This window comes from Leptonychotes weddellii, chromosome 10, assembly GCF_054177405.1.
Source record: "Leptonychotes weddellii isolate Sample4059 chromosome 10, ASM5417740v2, whole genome shotgun sequence".
NCBI classification, from domain to species: domain Eukaryota; kingdom Metazoa; phylum Chordata; class Mammalia; order Carnivora; family Phocidae; genus Leptonychotes; species Leptonychotes weddellii.
Genome location: NC_138378.1, coordinates 111,134,026 through 111,157,509, shown reverse-complemented (window position 1 = coordinate 111,157,509; position 23,484 = coordinate 111,134,026). Strand labels below are relative to the sequence as shown.

At 40.7% G+C, this 23,484-nt stretch overlaps 1 long non-coding RNA gene across 3 annotated transcripts in view; it reads left to right on the top strand.

Annotated features, from left to right (window-relative positions):
- Positions 1–4,299: 4,299 nt before the first annotated feature.
- LOC115940838 (uncharacterized) overlaps positions 4,300–23,484 on the top strand; it is an 88,826-nt gene continuing 69,641 nt past the window's right edge. For all 3 annotated transcript variants that reach the window (XR_014138308.1, XR_014138309.1, XR_014138307.1), the window contains exon 1: positions 4,300–4,910. This is a non-coding gene — a long non-coding RNA (uncharacterized LOC115940838). The remainder of the gene's footprint in view (positions 4,911–23,484) is intronic.

The window sequence follows — 23,484 nt, the reverse complement described above, 5'->3', positions numbered from 1 at the left end:
GGTTATTTAAAGTAGAGATAATTTGTTTTTTCATATAGAAATGAATGCATGAATTATTCTTTTTTTTTAATTTGAAGAATGAAATAATGTCCTTTCCAGTGTAACGTCGGTTAAGGAGCAGGAAATAGGATTGTCTCTGGGAGCGTCAGGGAGGAGGGATCAGTTAAACTCCAAAGTCTAGGGCAAGAGGAAGAATTGGGGATGGTTGAGCTAGTCAGCTGCAGAGTACCGGGCAGGATTGATTGATGAGAACTTCATTCACTCAATCAGAAAATATTTATCAAGTACTGACTATGTGTCAACCACTCTTTTAGTAGCTGAATGATGATGCAAGGAGATTTCACAAAACAGATTATGGGATAGAAATCTGTAGAGGTAGAAACAGATAGAAAGAGCTCTGAACAAAGAAATCTGGGTTTAGTTCTGTGAATGCCTGGGGTAATTTCTCGCCCTCTCTGGGTGGCTAGTTTCTAAATGGGGGAGGGGAGATGAGATTAGACCACATGATCTCCAACGTCCCATCCATCTCTGTCATCAAGGTATTACCAGGTGACTGAAAAATGAAAATAGGCATCAGGGATTTCAGTGTGGGAGTTCAATGTGTAAAGGCTCAGTTTGGGACTAGACTTTACATACTGCTTACACCACTTGGGATGAGGGAGAGAGAGCGTGCGTGATTCTTTTTGAAGCCAGTGTGGGAAACTGAGTGGCAGGTTAGTGGAAGGGTTTGAGAAAATAACAGGTAAGGACTGGGTCTATTTCTCCATGTCCCTGTACTACTGTAGGGATGGGCTGTGGTCAGAATGAGCACAAAGACTGAAGCCGGCCTTACTGTCCACTGCATAGTGATGGTGTAGCAGCAAAAGGTAACTTTATGATAGTCCTGGTTTGTTGCTTTTATGTCTCACTCTGTTCTTAGCTCCATGAACTCTCCCTCTGCCCTTTTCTATCTGTGTGACGTTGGGCAGTTTCAGATTGAGATCGATGCGTAGATTATATGAGTTTAAACATACAAGACACTTAAAGTAGTGCTTGATACTGAGTAAGTTCTAGAATGTTGGGTTTTTTTTTCTTGCTTCTATGAAAGCACAGTAATCTGAGATCTTCTACTGTAGGGCCAAACAGTGAATATATATTCCTTTAGAGTTACTCTCTCATAAAGATAATGATGACTGTGTCCACCTCCTTGAACTGAAGTACATATTCTCTTTCACAAGGATTTCCAATTGCAGGCTTGTATTTTCTCCCTGCACCCAATTACACCTTTTGTCCTTGCCTCATCCACCTGCTGTTGGGAGTGTCCTTCCTAAAGCTCAATTCTGATCATATCGTTCCCCTGTTCAGAATTCTGTGGTGGCTCCTCATTACTTACAGGATAAAATCCCAAGCCCTGAGCTTGCATTTCAAGCTCACTGTGCTCCAGCCTCATCTCACACCATATCCCACACACAGCACCCTCTATCCCAGGGCTTCCCAAACCCCAGTGTGCTTCAGAATCGCCTGGAGGGCTTGTGAAAAACACATGTTTCTGGGCCTCGTGCCCTGCATTCTGATTCAGTGAGTCCGAGATGGGGCCTTGAAATTCTGCATTTCTAACAAGTTCCCAGGTGACATTGACTCTGCTTGCTGGGGACCACACTTTAAGAACCATTGGTCTAACCACATGAAGTGCTGGCTCTTTGGAGGGATATCTGGTGCATGCTTTTACATCTCAGCATTTCTCATACTCTGTCTTCAGTGTCCTGCTATTGGTAGAGTTCACTCATTTTTCCAGCTACTTTTACTTTCTAAGGAAGGTTGTCTCTCACTCAGAATTAGGCAGGGAGGCACTCTCTTATGTACTTCCACAACTTGCTGCTTATACTTCTATTTTAGTATTTATTCCATTCTACACTGTACTAGAGCTAATTGTGTGTTTGCCTTCTCTTTTATTCCATCATCAGTCCCTTGAGGGAAGGGACCATAACTCATTAATCTTTGAATTCTCGAAAGGCTTAAATTTCACTGTGGCACCTAGGAGGCCACCCCAGTAATTACACATCCCCCCCTTCTCCTTTCTCTGCTTACTGTAGCCCCCAGGAGGGACGGCAATCTCAAGGGTGGCAGCCACCCCTCCTTCTGAGGCTCAAGGATTTGCACCATCTAAGTATCTGAACTAATGGATTGCATCAGTGATGTTATAGAGAAATTCACCAAAGTTAGCAGGGAACCAGCCTAAAATTTTGGTCTGGTAGGTTTCAGAGCTACCTGTATCATGAAGATACTACACCACATTACAGTAAGTCGAGCTGTCATGGGGAACACTAGCTAAAGTCAACTCCAGTCTAATCAGGTGTTTGAATTATTTTTAAAAGGAAAAGTGCCAGAAGCGATTTCTTCTCTGTGGATAGACTTTTCTTACACTGAATGTGCAGGAAAGAAGCCGGGGAATTAGTAATGAAGCCGGGGTGAGTGAGTGCACAGTCTGCAGAAAGTTTTGTTCAAAATAAATTTCAAGAAATATAAAATAATCAGTCTCCTTAAACACCCTTTCCGTTCCCAAAGAGCACAGATTGAACTCAGTTCTCCCATATGACTCCCTTGCTCACTGCTAGTGAGGAAGGTGCTTCTTAGTCTCTCCTGCTCCAGCTCCTCTTCCCCTGCCTTCCTCATTAGCACGGACCTGTTCCTCTCACTGTTGGTTTTCTATGCTGCACACTATTCTTGGGAAATTCCATCTGACCCCATGAATTTCCCTGTCCCCCTTATGCTAATGACTGCATCCAGTCTAGATTTTTCTCCCCCTCCTCAGACCCACACTTTCTCCTAGCTCCCTTTGGCTATTCCATAGGGGTCTCAGCTTCACTATGCATCTAAATTAATTCATCAATTTCCTGGTACTCTGGTCATTTGCAGGGCATCGATTACAAAGTGCATGGGGTGGTTTAACCACTTTAGAAAACTGTTCATTCATTTCTACAAAGACTGAACAAATGCATAATGTGTGACCCCCAAATTCCCCTACTAAGTAGATTGCTAACAGAAAAGCTGACATACATTCGCCAAAAGATATGTACAAGAATGTTTAAAGCAGCGCTCTTTGCAGTATCCCCAGACTGGAAACTATCCAAGTGACCCATTGACTGGATATATAAATATGGTTCATTCATATGATGAAATGCCATGTAGCAGTAACAACGAACAAGCTATGTGGATGAATCATACAAACATAATGTTGAACAGAAGAAGCCAGAGACAAAAAGAACACACCCTGAATGCTTGCATTTACATAAAGCTCAGAAGCAGGCAAATGAGTTTATGCTGTTAAAAGTCAGGAAAGTGAATACCCTAGGGAGAGTAGATGGGAAGGAAGCACAGGGCGGTGGAGGGGAGCTTTAGGTGTGCTGGTGATATGCTTCTCCTCGATCTGGATGCTGATTTACACGGTGGTGTTCAGTTTGTGAAAATTCCTTGAGCTATACATTTAAGAACTGTGTACCTTTTTTTTAAATGTATATTATACTTTAATAAAAGTTACAAAAACAGAAATGAAAAGAAAAGACAAAGAATAAGAGCCCCTGCTCTCAATCTCTTTTCAGCTGAGTTTAGGTGCCAGGTATGATTTCTGTCATTTCCTTATTCTAGGACATTATGGCTTATTTCCCCCTTGGTGGCCAAAAAATGGAACAAAGGACCCCAATCGAGTGAGAAGACATACTATAAGAGGGCAGACTGTGTGTAAGACCTAGTCAAAGCGATGTTTATAAACATCCAGGTGGCTGTCCTGGCCTCCACAGTTGCCCCTTCTCAGCCCCCAAGGCAGGTCTCCAAGGACACTGGCCTCAGCTCAGAGCTCAGCCTTAGGAAGAATTTGCCGGTTGAAGCGCTGTTGTCTGAGTAGCCTGTGGACCCAGGCTCCTTATCCAATGGACTACAAAGGTATTTTTGTGTGTGAATCGAAGTCATAGTTTCTATATAAATGAAATTTTTTTTTAAAGGTTTTATTTATTTATTTGACAGAGAGAGACAGAGCGAGAGAGGGAACACAAACAGGGGTAGTGGGAGAGCGAGAAGCAGGCTTCCCTCAGAGCAGGGAGCCCGATGTGGGACTCGATCCCAGGACCCTGGGATCATGACCTGAGCTGAAGGCAGACGCTTAATGACTGAGCCACCCAGGCGCCCCTGTAAATGAAATTTTAAAAGCTGTCATTGGCCAGAGGTCTGGATCGTATCACAAATGGGATACAGTACGGTACTGAGTTGCAACCTTGGTGTTTTAGTTAACAGATAAGCCCTGGAATAGCAATAGATGAACTCAGTAGAAGTTTACTGATACCACATGTAAAGTCACGGTGGTAGTAGCATGGAGGTGGGGTAGGCAGAGAAGGTTCTGCTCCATGTGGTCATTCAGGTTTATGGAGCGTCTGGCTTCTTCAGCATGTGGCTTCCAAAGTCACCTTAGGCACTGATATCCAACTGGCAGATTGGGGGAAATGAGAGTGGAGGATTGTGCAGCTTTGTGGGTCAGGTCTGCCACTTTTCATTGGCCAGATGTGGTCATATGACCTGATCATATGACCACAGCTAATGTCAAGGGAGGCTAGGAGGTGTGGTCCAGCTGTGAGCATGGAGGGAAGGAAAACGAATTTGACGAATAGTTAGCCAACCTCTGCCACACTTGGAGTTAGCTGCAAGCAGGGAAAAATTAAACAGAGGTGAGAGGTGGGTGTGAAAGCAAATGTGATCCTCTGTTGGCAGGACTGTGTGACAGGTGAGGCGCCAGGCGAAGCCTGATGGGCTGAAGGGAGGGATCTAAAATAAGACTGAGTCTTCATCATAACTCAGTTAATTTTTTTTAGGGGCGTGGGAAGAAAGGATGCCATAGCCGGAAATTGGAACACTGGATAAGAAGCACTCATATCTATTCCCTGGTGAGTAAACAGAAGAGAAAGACCAACTTTTCTAATCCATGTCTTCCTGTGCTAACTTGTTCCTTTTCTTATATTATCTGGTATCTGTAGTCATGTGACCTGACATGGGACTAGTTCTCCCATCTCTACATTTATCCAAGTATTTAGTAAGTCCTACTAAGTCCCTGCCCTAAATTTTATTGACTCATTTGCATCATTCCATTTCCACTATATGGTCCCATTTCTGGGTTTCTTTAGCTCTCAAGTGGGCTTTCATAATAGAGCTCAAACATATTTTCCCACTTAGAACGTCTCCACTCGATCTAGCCTCCATACAATGTCAAAATAATTACAGTACCATTATTCAAGCATTTCACGGACTCCACAAGATCTATCAACTTGAATATAAACTCCTTAGTTTAACATACACAAGATTTCTTAGTCTAATCCCTAAGTGACCTATCAAATCTTATATCTGACAATTTAAAGACCCTACAATGATTCATTAGTATATATTGGCTAATTGAATTTAAATAAAAAATAAAGACCCTACAAACTGTCTATTCCAGACGATTCTAATTCCTTGTCATTTTCCACTCCACAAGTCCATTTCACAGGTGGTGAGCTCCTAATCATTAATAACACCTGATTCAAATGACACCTCTTCCATGAGACATCCAGGACTCCACCAGGAAGAGTTCATTCTTGTAAGATTTGCCTCTATTATAGCACATATTACATTGCATTGTATTTTCTTGCTCTCCACCTCCATTGCTAGACTGCCCTGGGAGACAGTGCAGTGTAATGGAGAAAGCACGGATTTAGGAGCCAAATTAGATCAGGACTTGAATCCCCACCTCTCCATATTACTACCTGTGGTGCTTTAAGTTAGCCAAGCTCTCTGAACTGCAAGTTTCTCTTCTATTAGATGAGGATAGTAATATTTACCATGTGAGGTTGTTGTGAGGATTATGAATATGTACAATATCTAATATTGGCCCTGGCATCATGTGCCCAATTTATTTCTCCTCCCTCTTCCCCTCCTCCTCCTCTACTTCCTTCTTGGATTTTGTCTCATATAAAAGGCATCATGAGCACTTGGTGAAGGTTGGTTTAATGAGTGAACTGGAAAGCTCAGAAGTCTGGAGCTGTTCAGTGCCCACCCTCATCATAGTTCTCTGTGCTTCCATCCCCTTGCAAGGAGGAAGACATGCAATGTTCTTTGTCCTTAATGATCATATTAGAAAAGGTTGGTGTACTCTTTTGACTATGGCGGGGAAAATTTTCACCAGGATGGTTAAAATAGGAAGACGTGTTTTTGATTACTTTAGTTTTATGGAATAGTTCTATAATACTACTTCTATAGTAATTTTATCAGTAGTTTTACTTTAGCTTTAGATTTTTTAAATCAGGCACTGTAAGTTCTTTGACTTAGTTCTTTTGATTTCAAGGCTGTAGTGGCTATTCTGGTCTTTTGTTTACGTATAAATTATTTAATCAACTTATCCATTTCTGCAAAAAAAGCCTGCTAGAAATTTGATAGGAATTGCCTTGAAAATGTAGCCAATTTACAGAGAATGTATATTTTAACAATACTGAGCCTTTTAATTTATGAATATTGTTTACTTACTTAGGTCATCTTTCATTTCCCTCAGCACGATTTTGTAGTTTTCAGTATGGAGGTCTTGACTATCTTTCATTAGATCTGGTCCAAGTTTGTAAAGATTTTTAGTGATATTGTAAATGATATGGTACAGTTTTGTTTTCTAGATGTTTATTGCCAGTCTTTAGAATTTTTAACCTGCAATCTTGCTAAATTAACATATATATGATTTCATAGGGTTTTCTACTAATAAAACCATGTCATCTATAGTCTTATTTCTTCCTTTCTAATCTGTATACATTTTATACTTTTTCTTGCCTTATTATATTACCTAATATTTCCAATAAAACATTGACTAGAAATGGTAACAGTAGATGTTTTGTCTTATTTGCTCTTAAAGGAAAAGGGCTTAATATTTCACCATTAAACATGTTATGTGTAGGATTTTGTAGAGGCTATTTATTAGATTGAGGAAGTTCCCTTCTCTTCCTAAAATTTTTATTTCTTATCATAAAATGTTGAATTAATTATTTTTTAATCTATTGAAATGGTTATATGATTTCTCTTCTTTCCTCTGTTAAACATTGATTGATTTTCTAATGATAAACTCTCTGTGCATTCCTAGAATATACCCTATAGACCATGATGAATTATCCTTTTTATATATTACTAAAGTGGATTTACATATTTTATTAAGAATTTTTACATTTATGTTCTTGAAAGATATTCCTTTTTAATTTTATTTTCTTGTAATATCTTTATCTGGTTTTGTTATTAAGGTTATGCTGGCCTCATAAAACAAGTTTGGAAGTCTTCCCTTTTCTATTTCTTGAAAAAGTTTGTATAGGATTCATATTGTTTCTTCATTAAATGTTTGATAGAATTCAGCAATGAATTTTAGCAACTTTGTGGGAAAGTTTTAAGTAAAAATTCAATTTTGTTCATAGATGTGTAGTTATTTACAATTATTGTTCCTCCTTGTCATTTATAAAAATGTGTTTTCAAGGAGTTTTTCCCATTCAAGTTGTTGAATTTACTGGCTTGAAATTAGTCATATTTTTTGTTACTTTAAATTTTTTAAAACTTTGAAATAAATTTATATTTACAAAAGAGTTGCAAAGATAGTACAGAGTTTCAGTTCGTCCTTCACCCAGCTTCCCTTGACGTTAACATTAAATAACCATAGTAAATTAGTCAAAATTAAGAAATTAACAGTGATACAATACTACTGGTTAAAGACGATTGAGATCTCACCAGTTCTTACACTAATGTCCTTTTTCTGTGCCAGGTTCCAGTGTAGGATACTACATATTTTTAGTTGTTTTGTTTTTCAGTCTCTTCCAACCTGTGACACTTTTTCAGTCTTTCCTTGTTCATGACCTTGACAGTTTGATATATATAGGTAGCAAATATTTTATCTAATTATTTATATGAGGTTTTATAGTTTTGAGTCTTAATTTTCTTCTCCAGTCCATGTTTGAATTAATTTTAGTATATGGTATGGGATTTATATCAAAGGTAATTTTTTTTTCTATATAGGCAAAGCCAGTGTTTCTAACAGCATTTGTTGGAAAGTCTATCCTTCACTCAGTTGTCTTTGTGAAAATCAGTTGTCTATTTATGTATGGGTTAATTTCTGGACTCTCTGTTCTGTTCTACTGATCAGTCTATCCTTAAGCCAGTATTATACTTGATCATTGTCTGCATCATTGTTAGGACCTCTTTGGAGGTCTGCCTTGTGAATTCAGCTCCAGACTCCAGACTCTGTCTTTCTTCTTATCTCGATCAAGCCTCCTGAGGGCAGCTTTACTCTATTCTGTGAAGCCTTAGAACGCCTTGCCTTTCTCTCAGAGATCACCCACCTGTACAGCAGCCTGGACATTTTCTCCAGAGTTTAAGTGGAACAATTGTAGGGCTCAATCTCTTTGTTTTAAGGATCAATCTCCTGCATTGGTTGTATCCATTGTCTGAAAATTGTTGTTTCGTATACTTTGTCCAGTTTTTTTTTAATTGCTTCAAATGGGAAGGGATATCCTGTGTCATTACTCTATTTTGGCCAGAAGCACAAGTCTGTATTGATTTTTTAGGTATACATCTTCTTGATTTATTTTACCAGTTGCTTTAGATACTGCAATATAGATCTTTAAGTTATCAAGTTAAACTTCAAATAAATTATACTGTTTAATACACATTAAAGAGCCTTACAAACATATATTTCCATTCACTCTTCTGTTTTTTGTGCTTTTATTATTTTATATTTTTTCTCTGTATATACTAGGCCATAGTATCTTGTTATTCCTGATATTTTAAACTGCAAATAGCCTATAAAACATTTCAAGATAGTTTCAAGATGCTAACAAAAAAGGCTTTTATATACCTTTTTGTGTTCTTTATTTTTTCCTATAGGTCTGAAGTTTCATCTGGTTTAATTTTTCCATCAATCTGAGGAACCTTCTTATCTTTTTCAAGATTAATCATTTTTAACTTTATGTGAATAAAAATATAGTCTATTATTTTGTCTTCATTTTTGAGGGATATTTTCATTGGATATAGAATTTTAGATTGACACCTTTTTTTTCCCCTTCTCAATACCGTTATTGTTCCATTGCTTTTTAGTTTCCACTGTTTTTAATGAGAAGATAGCTCTATTCATATCACCATGCTTTTTTGCTTGGGGTCCATTTGAGATTTCCCTTTTATCTTCAGCTTCACATGTTTTCATCCTTATGTCTTGTGTAGTTTTCTTTATATTTATCCTGGTTGGGATTGGCTTTATGAATCTGTTTCATCAATTTTGAAAAGTTCTTGGCCATTTTATTTTCTTTCTTCTGCTTCTGGGATTCCAATTACATGTGTGTTAGGGCTTTTTTATATTCTCCTACAGATTTCAAATAGTCAGTTTTTTGTTTTTTTTTTAATCTTGTTTTAAAGTCTCATTTTGGTTATTTGATGTTGGTCTACAGGTTCACTGGTCCTTTCCTCTGCTGTGTCCATTTTGATTCTAAGGCCTTATATTGAATCTTCATTTCTGATATTGTATTTCTCATTTCTACTGTTTCCATGGGTTTAAAAAATAGTTTCTATTTCTCTACTCTAATCACTCAGCTCTTGAAGCATGTTGGACACCTTTTCCACTAGGTCCTTAGCGTTTTTATCCCACTTTCAAAACCCAGTCTGACATTTCATCATCTGGGCTATCTCTGGTCCTGCTTTCATTGACTGGTTCCTCGATTGTCCATGGGCCACATTTTCTTGCTTCTGATGTATTTATACTTTTTTGGTCATATGGCAGACATTTTGCATAAGAAACAGACGGAAGCAAACAGTGTTTGCCCCCAGAAAGGAACACATCCTTCTTTCTATCAGTCTTTCAGAGTGAAGGCTGACATCAATCTGACCCATCATTGAGCTGAGCCTGGGCTCTGGAGTGGCTTTAGTTTGATTCAGTTCACTCACTGCAGGCTTTAGCTGTTTTGAAGGTGGCTTGAGACTTTCTTTTCAGCAGGATTTATGCTCGCGGAGATCTTTTTATGGATTAAAACTGAGTTAACAGCTTTCCAAACTGTATGAAAACACTCTGTCTTATAGTTTGACTGTAAGATTGATGGCTTGCTAGGGGGGTCTCTCTTAGCTGTGTTTTTGTGGCTTAAGGAAATATTTTTCCCTGCTGCCTGACCAAGCCTTCTGAGGGCAGCTTCACTTCACTCTGAAGCCTTCAAATGCCTTGCATTTCTCTCAGGTGTCTTGCTGACTTTTGGTTCTTCACCTTTTCCATACTATGATCCTATGTCTCAGGAAATGGTTTGCCTGCTTGAGAAAACTGAGGAAGACAGTGTTTCTAGAAATGCTTGACTCTTGATAACTGAGAGATCTCTTCTTAGTTATAACCAAGGTTCAAATGTGTGCATCAGGAAAGAAAAAGACACATATACCAATTTAGATTCTCTTTGTATGTTTGACATCCAGGATGGAAATGAACTTTATTTTTTCCAAAACCAAATTCTGCCTATGTAAGAAAATTAATGTACTTTTATAAATAAAAATCCTACTAACATTCTAATACCATGAATTTCTTTTCTTTCTTTCTTTCTTTCTTTCTTTTCTTTCTTCTTTCTTTTTCTTTCTTCTTTCTTCCTTCCTTTCCTTCCCTTCCCTTCCCTTTTCCTTCTTTCTTCTTTCCTTCCTTCCTCTCATTTTCTTTCTTTCTTTCTTTCTTTCTTTCTTTCTTTCTTTCTTTCTTTCTTTCTTTCTTTCTTTCTTTCTAGAGAAAGTGTGTGAGGGCAGAGGGAAGAGGGAGTGAGAGAATCTTAAGCAGGCTCCATGGCCAGCATGGAGCCCGACATGGGGCTTGATCTCATGACCCTGAGAATGTGACCTGAGCTGAAATCAAGAATCAGATGCTTAACCCACTGAGCCCCCTAGCTCCCCTAATACCATGTATTTCTTAAAAACTCTGGTTGTTCCAAAAATTTCCAAGATCAGCCCACTCCCATGTGAATCTCTGCCATCTCTAATAGAGGCTTCTGGTTTTCACAAACCAACCAAGAATCATCCTTTGCATGAGGAGTGAATTTAAACCACTAGTTCCTAAATTTACTACCTTTTAACAACTCTTACATGGATGTATCATGCTATGTTTGCATTAAAGTAATATTAAAACGTGATCATTTGGCTATTTGCAGAAAACCAAATTTATTTATTTATTTACTTATTTTTATTTTTTAGAGAGAGAGAGAGCATGAATGGGAGGGAAGGGGCAGAGGGAGAGGGAGAGAGAGAATCCCAAGTAGGCTCCACATGCTCAGTGTGGAACGCAGTGTGGGCCTCGATTCCATGACCCTGAGATCATGACCTGAGCTGAAATCAAGAGTCCAATGCTTAACTGACTGAGCCACCCAGGTGCCCTGAAAACTGAATTTATTAAAAGAAGTTGATACTTAATAAAATTTGAGATGACTACATAATCCCTAATTTTCCATAAATAAATGTATTTCCCAATTTGCAAAATCTGTGTAAAATATTTTTTTAAAACCCACATATTGGAGTTTTAAAATCAAATTTCCTGATTGCTGATTTTTCTTTCTAATATTTAAATTGGACTAAACTGATTTCCATCAGAATAATACCATTCTGCGATGGGTTTGCTCACGTTTTCAGAGATACTAGGGAATCATGAGATCAGGAAGTGCTGAAAGATTCTGGATCTCCATGAGAGGAAAGGGAGATAAGGAGTCAACATTTAGATGCAGGGTAAATATTTATTCAAAGGCATAACTGTCTTGGAGTCCACACAAAGGAATTTCATTACCAAAATATCAAGAGGTTCTTATTACATGACAGAGATCTTGGGGAGAATCAATTTATGTTTCACAATGTAGGAAATATCCTGTAGAGCTCATTACTGGGAAATATTTTGTTTCCACCAATTTGTTAATCTGCTTTTCCATCCCCCTAATGAAAGCTGTATAATTCACCCTACTTATCTTCAGTTTGACTCCCAGGAAGCTCAGTTTCAAGTTCTATAGAGAGCTCACCGGCATTCCAACTGTCACACAACACACACACATACCCCACATGTTGAAATATGTATGTATAAATTGTATGTACATACATATACATATATCGAAATATCTGTGTGTACATATATATGTATAAAGAGATTATACCACATTTAATCAGTAGCAACCTCTTTTTGCTACAGTCCTAATTTCCTCATTCCATATTAATATTATTGGGCATCTTTGTTGTAAGACATCTTCAATCTTTTTAAAATTTTTTTTATCTTTATTTTTAGAGAGAAAGAGAGAGAGAGAAAGAGCAGGGGGAGAGGCAGAGGGAGAGGAACAGAGAGAATCTTAAGCAGGCTCCATGCCCAGCATGGAGCCTGGAGCCTGCCACAGGGCTTGATCTCACGAACCTGAGATCATGACACGAGCTGAAATCAAGAGTCACATGCTTAACCTACTGAGCCACCCAGGCACCCCATGACATCTTCAATCTTTATCGACAAGAAGTGGAAGTGGGATGTAAATAAATATAGAATACCATATGAAATTTATATATATAAAATTATATATATGTCATATAGTATATAATTTAGTAATGTTTGAAAAATGTTAAAAAGATAGAAGAAAATTGATTCTATTTCTAGCATTAGGGGTTGGAGGAGATAGCAGAGAGGAGGGGTGAACAATTCAGAAGAGAGCATAGTTGATGGAGATAGACTCAGGGAGAAAAAAAAGTATAGTCCTACTAACAGCTGTATGAATTATGGCAAACCAATTAATTTACTTGAGTTTCATGTTTACACTTCTGTAAAATGGGGCTAATCATACCTATCCCATAGACTGTGGTCAGAATCAAATGAGATAATATAGGGAAAGTGTTTCACAGTCTGTAAAATACCACTCACATGTAATTTGCTTGTAATGTGTGTCCAAGAAGGAACATAGCAGGAAGGTCAGCAGCTCTTCTGGTTGGTTGTCCCATTTCTACCCTGCTGGCTGCAGTTTCAGCCAGGCATCTGGGCTGGGTGTCAGGGTTAGAGGGGTTAGAAGATGGCCTTAATGGGAGGCAGCAAGTCCCTGTTCTTCACACTGGGAGAGTATGGTGATGGACTCTCAGGGGTCTGCTTTTTCCATTTTTTCCCTCTCTGTCTCCTTAGAGGGGATACTGCCATTTTGTCATGTTCCCAAGTGAAATTCTTGCTCAGGCAGAGTTCATGCCCCAGAATCCTGCCTGAGCTCTCTGTTTTCAGAGTAGTTCTCCTTGCAGCGTCCAATGCACCAGTGAATTGCTGGTCATCTGTTTTCATGTCCAAGTCCCACTTGTCAACCTCATTGATCCATCCTCGAGGAATTTGGGGATGGGGGACCTTGGGTGAGCAAGGCAGCCTAAAATAACAAAAATCTGAATTACTGTCTATTTTTTAAAGCAATTCAATTTATTTTCTTTTAAATATGCGAACTACCCAGAACAAGAAGAATAACATTGTCCTTAAGGACCTTGCTGTGGTGAATAGCAAAATAAGATTCATAATTAGCACACTAATTGTGGTTAGAAACAATTAAGTAGCTTAAATGCCTCCTTCCCCTCCCTCATCTTATTTATAGTATTAATTCAATCAACTGACACCTTCTTCAGAGAGTACAAGGTGAGTATCAACCTCCAACTTAAATTACCTTCAATGGTCACAAAATAAGCTTCCAGTTGTTCCCTTCATTATAACAATATCACGTTCTTGTGTGTTAGAGATCACAAAGTATTTTATTCTATAATGATTTTATTTTGTCTTCCCAACGACCCTATGAAGTGAACTGGACATTTTTCTTATCTATTTTACAGCTAAGAAATGGAGGTTCCAAAACATTGTGTTACTTGTCTAAGGCCACACAGCTGGAGATAATCAGATCATCTGTTCTTATCTGATTCTTTAAAGATTGCCTCTATTTCTATTGATATGTTAAAGAAGCCAAGCAAAACTAATACTGTGCCTGCAAGATGGATCATTTCATTCGTCTGTTCATTAACTTATTTCTATTCCCAGAGATTGCTACTATGCCCAGAACATGATAAATATCTCCATAGAGTGCTCACTGCGTGAATGGAAAGGAGAATGGATGGAAGAATTTACTATCTGTAATGAAGTAAAACTAGCTTAGCTCTTTCCAGGTTATCACTGACCCCTCCCCCGGTGCCATACTTTTATTCTCCCCAGCAAGTAACAAGGGGCACAGCCTCATCTTATTAGTCTGTCCTTCTTCAGGAACTGGGGAGGGAGCTGGATGACAGCAAAAAATTGACAGCTTTTAAGTGTTCAGATAGCCATTCTTCCCTCTCTCTGCCCCCACAAATCCTCACCATCTGCTTTGCTCTTCTAGTGACTTCTGTTCCTATATTAACCTTCTGGGCCATCTTCTCTGCCTTTCCCTCTCTGTGTATGGGTGTCTCTCTGGGCTTCTTTTTTTCCCCCTCCTTCTCTTCCTATTCTTTCTCCTTTCCCATGCCTACCCTCCCCCTTTTTTTGTCTAGTCAGAACAGATTTGTAGGCTGGATGGTCTGACTCAGGTGAAATATTTCTACAAAATAATGATCCAGGATTGGCTCACTTGACAATTAAGACATGTCATGTGTACTTCAGACTAAAATCTATTTTCCATGTGAACTAGCCATATAACTATTAAAATAACTAGGGTGAGTTTTCCTGGTGATTGACTTAATTCTCTAAGTATTATTGAGAATATATTTACTTATTGCATTATTCTTCTGCATTCAGAATCTTTCTAAGGAGTATCAGATAACTCAACAATACATCCACTTTCTCTTTTTGCTGAAATCAAATAATTAAAGTTTTTAGGAGGCAGCTTTGGACTCAGAATAAGAATTCTGTAACAATGTCCCTGCTCCCGCTGAGCGTGAGGCTCAGTGTGTTCTCTAGCCGCTTAACCGGCTACTAAGCTTTTATTTTATTTTATTTTATTTTTAAAGATTTTATTTATTTATTTGAGAGAGAGAGAATGAGAGACAGCATGAGAGGGAGGAGGGTCAGAGGGAGAAGCAGACTCCCCGCCGAGCAGGGAGCCCGATGCGGGACTCGATCCCGGGACTCCAGGATCATGACCTGAGCTGAAGGCAGTCGCTTAACCAACTGAGCCACCCAGGCGCCCCGGCTACTAAGCTTTTAATTGTTCAGCTCTTCTGATGCCTGGCCCCAAGAGTGATTTTTCTAAAAAAAAAATCAGATTTTATGAAAATGTCAGTTGGTTCCTTGTCAACAAAGAAGCTCTGTTCACACTCCCCTTTTTTTTTTTTTTTTTTTTGCTGTACAAGGTCCTTCATGAATTAACCCAGGTGTTCTCTTTACACTTGCCTACAACACATCCTTCCCTTTTTTACATGGATGCTATACCTTTTTCTGGAATGTTTCCTTCTCTCTACATAACCTTCTTGTACTTCACCTGGTGATGGAGATGGAGATAAGGGAATATATCTGAGGGACATTTCCCAGATCTCAAATCCATCTCCTCCATGAAGCCTTGGTATATTTTGTCATTCAAAGCACATATCTCTTTCTCCTTGTGTGTTCCTGCATTACAGCCTGGCATATTCTGTCTTGAATTGCAGTAATTTTTTTTAGGTGTTTATCTCCCTCCTTGCCTATAAGTTTCAATCTTATTCACCACCCTTTCAGGGTGCTTCACTGAGTACTTGGCACATACTCACTGTTCAGGAGTAGGCGGCCACTAAGTTGTTGAATTGAATTCTCCTTCTGTGCTTTGAGTTGGAATATTCTATGGATAATAACATCCCTTCAGTTCTTAGGAGCCAGTTCTTTATATCATAGCCTATGAGTTCAGCAAGAAATGAGAGTTTAAAATTCATTTTCTCATAAGTTAAAAGTTTTGACTGAGGCTTTATTTTGGAAACACATCACAGAAATGCTGAGAATCAAAAGCATTTCTTTTGCATCTATAGAAGATAGTGACTCAGCTCTTCCACTACCTTCTGTTCTGGTGGCCCTAGGCTCTCAGAACATGCATTTCTGTCTCAGATGGAGTCCTGAGGGTGGCTTTGGGAATTTCTGTCTTCTGCCTGGAAAATGAGTCATTTTGGACTGTTTTCCCCTGAAGGGAAACATTTACCACCTCCTCCACTATAGAACATCTAGATTGGGTTTAATTTTTCTACAGTCATAAATCATGTTTTTGGATTTTGTTGATAAAGTTTTATTTCATGTTGTATCCAAGGCTGATGACTAACATGACAAGTGCTACAGCAAGGATTTGGAGTCAGGAGACTTTGGTTGTTGGCATATGACTTTGGGTAGGTCATTCACTCTTTTCAAGGTCAGTTTCACTTGTAGAACCAGGATAGTGAGGTACTCATCTTCCAGAGTTGTTGAATGGATCATACATGGCGGTGTTTGTGAATGGGCTTTTTCAGCCTGCCAGGTGGGCTATGGAGGAGTTCTTGCACTAGAGATAGGAGGTAGGGAGAGCTTGAAAAAGGCCTTCCCAGCACTGCCATTTGAGGAGTTACTGTTTGCATCTCATATTTTCCCTTTGTTTTGATCAAGGTTCATTTTTATGTATGTCGTGCATATGCACATATATATGTCACTTTATCTGGGACTCAACCATTTTTTGTGCCATGAATCTTGTAGGTACTAGTGAAGGAGATGAATCTTTCCAGAGAATAATGTTTTTAAGTGCATAAAGTAAGAACAATAGGCTGAATAAGAAAAAAATATATTGAGATACAGTCCTATCTATAGATTTCTTGGGAATGCATGCACTACAGCTTAAAAATTCTTAGAATTTTTTAAAAATTTAAAATCCAAAATGGAACTTAAGAGTCACAGATCCCTGTGCTCTCACTTTATAGATGGGAAAAATGCGAACCCAATCACAGTTCCCCAAGACTGGTCCAGAACCACACAGGAGTTTTGTCCACTGGGTATTTATAAGAATATAGTACCTCTGTTTACTTTGCGTCCAGCTACAAACAACCTTTGGAATTATTTGTGCCTTGGTTCTTGTTTCTAGCTCATAACAATGTAGACTTGCTGGGTTGAATGGTATTTGGAGTGATTTACTGACTGATCATTTCAACCCAAAATGGAGATCACAAATGGAGACTTCCTAAATATTCAGCATACCCCACCAAGGTGCATTTGCTCCATCAAGGTTATCCTGGTATTAATTATTCATAGGCAGAGCACTGACGAATGAATTCTAATTGCAAATAAGTGCAATTGCTGTCGATTGCATAATTTATGATTCCATTTGTTAAACTAAGACAATGGGAGTTGATGAAAGGCATTAAGTGGCCCCAAATTAAAGGTAATTTGGGTTCAAAAGCTTATATCTATGTGAGTGTAACTTGAAGTTGTTGGCTTTTCTGAGACCCTCTCTTCACATTGGCAATAAATATACGAGGTAAGCTGTGTTCTATCAGACTCTGTGTCTGGCTGGAGATGCATCAGCTGGGCTTTCTGGAGACCTGTGATCCAGCCCATGGTACTCTCTTGACCACGTGGGGCTCAGAAGCTGCCATCTTTCTCTGGCTCAGGGCCTGTCTTCTGGAACTCAGCTGCGTGAGAGCCTGGCTGGGCAGCTTTCTCTGCATTGCACTCTGAGGCTTTGCAGGGGAGAGTTTGGACAAGATGGTAAATAGGTACTGGGGCGGTTCAGTCAGAAATGATGTCCTTGAAAATGAGGAAGCTGTTTTTCTTTCCATGGGACAGATCAGCATCTCACAAAGATTAAGTACAGTCTGAAATTGCTCACTGCTCTTCCCACAAGGCAACATGAGATGAAGACTGTACTGAAGATGGAAGCTTTTGCATAATAAATTTCAAGATAAATCTATTAAAGAAAAAAAAATGGGTCTTGGGGAGATAATTTATGGTGTGTGCAATGAAGTAAGTGAGATTGAAAATATGCATTGTGAGAGTCATTCCAGGGGCCTGGCTTCCCTTTCTTTGAAGAAATAGAGCTGTTACTAGGAAATATTTAGCCTTCAAATCTTAAAGAATTGTTCTCTAAGGGAGAAATTCTATCTAAGAACAAGGGCAGGGTCTGGAAACAATGAGCTTTGGTATAATTGTGTTTGTATTATGTTCTGTGATTAATTAATGAGCCAAGTAATGATGTCACTGACTTTTGATTACATGTCATGTGCTGAGGTAGGACAAACCACTGACCCAGATTGGAGACTTTATCTTGCCAGGCATCCCAGGGCTAGCAGCTACTCAGGGGTGACATGCCTCATGGTTCTCTGACACCCAGGCCACACCAGGGAGCATGGGTCCACCAGAAAGTTGGGGAGACACAAGAGGGACCAGCACAGCTAGAACTCCCTGCCTCCAAAGAACACAAAGTGGAGAGCAGGCACTTCAAGGGAAGGCTGTGGGCAAAAGGAGAGCCCAAGGCCCACCCTGACATCTTCTGTACATCTGTAGGAAAAGATTACACTCCCCTACTGCCTAGTAGTTGTCGCTGTGGGAGAATGGACCCATGAAGGGGTGTGGGAAGCCCTTCTGCACTGTCCTGGGCTGACCATACTGTGCTCTGCTTTCTGGCTAAGGGAACTGTGAGGTTGAGGCTGAGCCCCACAGCCATGACTGGTCTCTAGAAAGTCCTGTTCAGTTCTACAAATTGTTATTTAGTGCTAATCACTGGGGATACCAATGTGAGCTATGTAGGGTCCCTGTGCTTGGGAAACTCACAGTCCCATGATTGACGGTCTTCATCTCCTGAGTCCCCAGTGCACCAGGCACTTCCCAGTGTTATTTCACTAAATGTTCACAACTGCCCTCAGGATGGGTAAGTCTGCTCCTGAGATGGAGGGTTGGAGGAGTTCTCTCGCTGCTGGTAAGGGTGTGGCCTGGCCTTATGCTCTGTCTTATGACTTTGAAACCAAAGCTTTGAAAAGTGCAGGTAGGAGGGGATGGAGGCTGTGGAGCCTCAACTGCCCAGGAATGGGGCCTTTACAACAGGGCAGGAGGCATTGTCTACAAGTGGAGAGTTAAGTGTGCTTGAGAGGGTAACAGGTGAAGCAGTATCTCAGCTCCACCACCCCCTAGCTGGGTAAACTTAAATGAGTTATCCACCCTCAGCTTCCTCTTCGGTGAAAGGGACTGTAACAAATGCATGTTTATTACAGCTGTTGTGAAGATCAGGGAAGATAAAGTGCTGTTAGGGTGGGTGGCCAAAATTGACACTAAGCAGATGTCGGTCACATGCCTTGTCTTTAAGGAGTCCTTCCATTGCCCCTTTCAGTAACATGTGGCATCTGGAAAGCATAGAAAAGAGGGATGCTAAAGAAGGCAGTGCAGTTTGTTTGCATGAGCTTGGGGCTAGGAGCCAGGATATGGTCATGTGACCTAGGTTAGGTCCTCTAACATCTCTTGTGGCTTTGTCTGGGTGGCTGAGCATTGGATATGATGGACTCGGAGCATGCATCTGGTGAAGGTAACTGTCCATACTCTAGCACTGGGCTGGTTTATCTCAAATGCCCACCCCATCTCTGCTCTGTTTCCTCACCAGCACCCACTTTTCTGCTCTTCTCCTTCATCTCCAAGAAGCCTGAGGCTCATTGTCTCATTCATCTATAATGAAAGTTACCACTAAGAGAATAAGTGAAGTTCACTGACATTAAAGCCCAAGTTTTCCAATAGGCAGACTTGAGAGCCTTGATGAGAGGTCTCCACTGCTGGTGACAGGAATCAGAGCACAATAGGAGAAGGGATTAGGTGGTTGGTGGGGGAAGAGAGAGAGCACTGGAACTATCCTGGGGACCCTAACATTATTAAGGTGGCCATTAATATTAAACTTCTGGAACTAATGAGTACAGAAAGATAGAAGTTTGCTCTGCTCTGCTAAATGTTGATTTATTCATTTGAGCCAGAAGGATTAGCAGATGAGTATTCTGCTTGATTGAGAATGTGGAAAGCTAAAGATGGCAGAGCCTTGGGTACAGAGAGGACAAGACAGTGGGGGAGCTGGGGAGTTAGGCCAAATCATGGAGGATTAAGTATGGCATGCTTGGACTTGACCCTGGAGTTAATCGTTATTTGTATGGTACTTTTAAGCATGGAAATTGTATAATTAAATTTTTGTTCTGGAACTATATCTCTGGATGTCTGTGTAGAAAATGGATTGGAGGGAGTGAGCCTTCAGGCAGAGAAGACAATTAGGAGGCAGCAGACATAGTCCAGGAGAGAGATGATGATGCTTAGCCTTGGAATTGCCAGTGGTCTCAGAATGGAGAGGAAGGTACAGATGGAGAGGTATTTTTGGTGTCAAAATGGTGGTATGCATTGACCTGGCATACCATAGCCTGGTCTCTAAATAGTTTGGATAAAATCTGTGGGCAGATAAACTAGAGATAAACAGAGGCCAGCATGGGAATCCCAGAGGAGATTGAACATGGCCCACAAGAAGCTAACAGTGGAGTGGGCAGTCCTGGTGTCCTGGGGCAGAGTGGTAGCCCTCTGCCACCATAGATGGAAGGTTAGCACTTCCTCCTTTAATGCCGTGAGCCCAGAGCTTGTTCAAGGTCATTTGGAAGGTGAGTTATACTTCCTACTTTCTTTGGAGCAGAATGGAAGCCCCTTTTAAGAAATCTGGGTTTTCAAAGGACTGGTGGCTGCCTCTTCTGCATTCCTGGTTTCGACTTCCACAAGAGCCCTCTTCACCCTCCCTGGATTGGGTTTTTGACACTGGGCTCACTGCTGTATCTTGGAAGCAACCCTGCTTTTTGCCTGCAGCCTTGGGATGGCATAGTGGGTGGGTGGATCTGAGGAGGTCATCCCGACAGGGAGTGAACTGCATTCTGAGCGCGGGAGTGTGCATGTGCACGTGCGTGTGCGTGCATGTGTGTGTGTGTGTGTGTATGTGTGCCTGGGTGTACCTGGAATATTACCAGCACCCTAGGCCCCTTGACTAACGATCATCTAGCCATCACATACAGAGCTTATTTCTTTATTCTAAACAATTTCAAAATGCTTCGCACAGTTTCTTTCTTTCTTTCTATTTTTTTTTTTTAAGATTTTATTTATTTGCGAGAGAGAGAATGAGAGACAGAGAACATGAGAGGGAGGAGGGTCAGAGGGAGAAGTAGACTCCCTGCTGAGCAGGGAGCCGGATGTGGGACTCGATCCCAGGACTCCAGGATTATGACCCAAGCCGAAGGCAGTCGCTCAACCAACTGAGCCACCCAGGCGCCCTTCGCACAGTTTCTTAAGTGAAAAAAAAGTAGCTGATCTCATCAGGAGACAGAGAGGGCTAAATTAAGTCATATTGTGTTAGGTCATCCCTGGGGCTAATGAACTTACTGTCTCCGTGGTGGCCTAAAGAGTCAGCTGTGCCTAACACAGAAATACTTGGTTAATGCATTCGAATGCTCTCGGTCTAGTGATTTACAATTTACATGATCTTCTCAGAAGCCCTGCGACACAGGTAAGATGACTATTTTGTAAAGGAGAAAACTAAGGCTCAGGATTAAGCAGTGTGCCTCAGGGCACCCACTAGCCCTTCCTGGTCCCCAAACTGCTGGCCTCTCTCAAGACTAGCAAATCTCCCTGGGACACCTGGGTGGCTCAGTTGGTTAAGCATCTGCCTTCAGCTCAGGTCATGATCCCAGCATCCTGGGATCGAGTCCTGTGTTGGGCTCTCTGCTCAGCAGGGAGCCTGCTTCTCCCTCTGCCTCTCCCTCTGCCTGCTCCCCCTTCTTGTGTTCTCTCTCTCTCTCAAATAAAAAAATCTTTAAAAAAAAAAGACTAGCAAATCTCCCTTTGACCTTATGCCAATGTACTGAGTACTCAGTGCTGCTTACCTGTCTTCCTATGGAATGTTTAACCCTCTTGGTTTTCATGACACCATACTATCCCCATGCACAGTGTGAGGTGCATGATGGGCGAGATGATCTCTGATGTTCCATAAAGTTCCCACCTTCTCTGGCTGAGGTATCTTGGTAGAGAATACTGCCTCTCTCAGTGCCTTCTCTTTTTCCTCCTCCAGCCATTTTGGAAATTGGACCAGTGCTCCTCAGAAGTCTTTCTGTGCCCACACTATTGCTGTTGGTATTGACTTTGCAGAGAACTCGTTAATAGGGGTTTGGTGCCTGAGTGCTCAATACCAGAAATAATTCTAGCTATGGTGAGAGGCAGAAATGTTTGTGTTTTCTCTTCTGTGTGCCATAGATTGCTGAGCATAGCAATGATTCTCATACATTGTACTTTCGCAGAGTTAATATTCTCAAACATCTGGGGGGAAAAACTGGAGAAGGCTTTAATTAGACAAGATGATGGGTGTCACTTCACAAAAGAGGCCATGGTGAATAGGACTGATGTGGTGAGTGATGGACTTAGTGAACCCCTGGAAGAATAAGAAGAGACTGGTGTGCCTGGAAATGTAGCAAGACAGGCCTCAGCTGTGATTCTTCTGGGTCCATGGATTCTGGACCCTTAGGACAGAGACCTATGAGGATCACATCTGATGTTGATGGAGCTTTTACTTCCATTGCTAGACACTGTGCTTCGCTGTAGGAGGCACAGGCAGGAACCCACTTGATCCCATGCCTCAAGGCTCATAATCTGGTGGCAGAGATTGACTTGTGGGCACAAAGGACACTGAGTAAGAGCATGCATCGGGCACGCCCCACTGTTTGAACAACTTAGTTTTGGTGAGAACCCCCTCCCCCACATGCAGCTGCAATAAACCCCCAAAGTCCCACATACATGTGGAAAATATCTTAGATCATTCCATCTGAACTTGACATTGATCCTATCCTTAATGGATTTTCAGTCGACTATCATGTGGACATCTTCCCTTTCATAAACAAGGAAGATGAAGCTTAGAAGACTTGTCAACTCTCTGTCACCCACCTAGTTAGTGGCAGGTCTTTTCTCTCAGAGGGTATTTCTGTTAAGAAAAAAAAAAAATCACATTTTAATTTTACTATGAGAAGTCTTCACTAGCCATACCCTTGCTCCCTAGTATGAAACTATAAATTCAGAGGCAGAAGGGAGGTCTGGCAGGGACACCTAGGGAATCATTCTGCCTCTGTTGAAACTAGGAAGCCACAAGCACTCAATGTCACAGGTTTCTCCTGCCACTGCTGGTGACTTCTCAGGTGTCCTGGGCATCCTGATGGCCCCATTCACCTCTGAGGAGTCTGCTTACATTGTGTGAGAGTGAGGCATAGCAGACATGTTCCCCAAGGGGGGTCAGCCTCGTTCCAGGATGGGGCTAGTGTCCCTCTGGGTCTACCACTTCCTGAGTCTGAAAGAGCCAGAGGACTGCAGGGCCACTGGGGTGAAAAGACCAGAGCTTTGGAGTCAGACAGGTCTCTTCTCAAGTCCCAGTTCTGCCATTTTCTTTCTTTTCTTTTTTTTTTTAATTATGTTATGTTACTCACCATACAATACATCATTAGTTTTTGATGTGGTGATCCACGTTCCATTTTTTTCGTGTAACACCCAGTGCT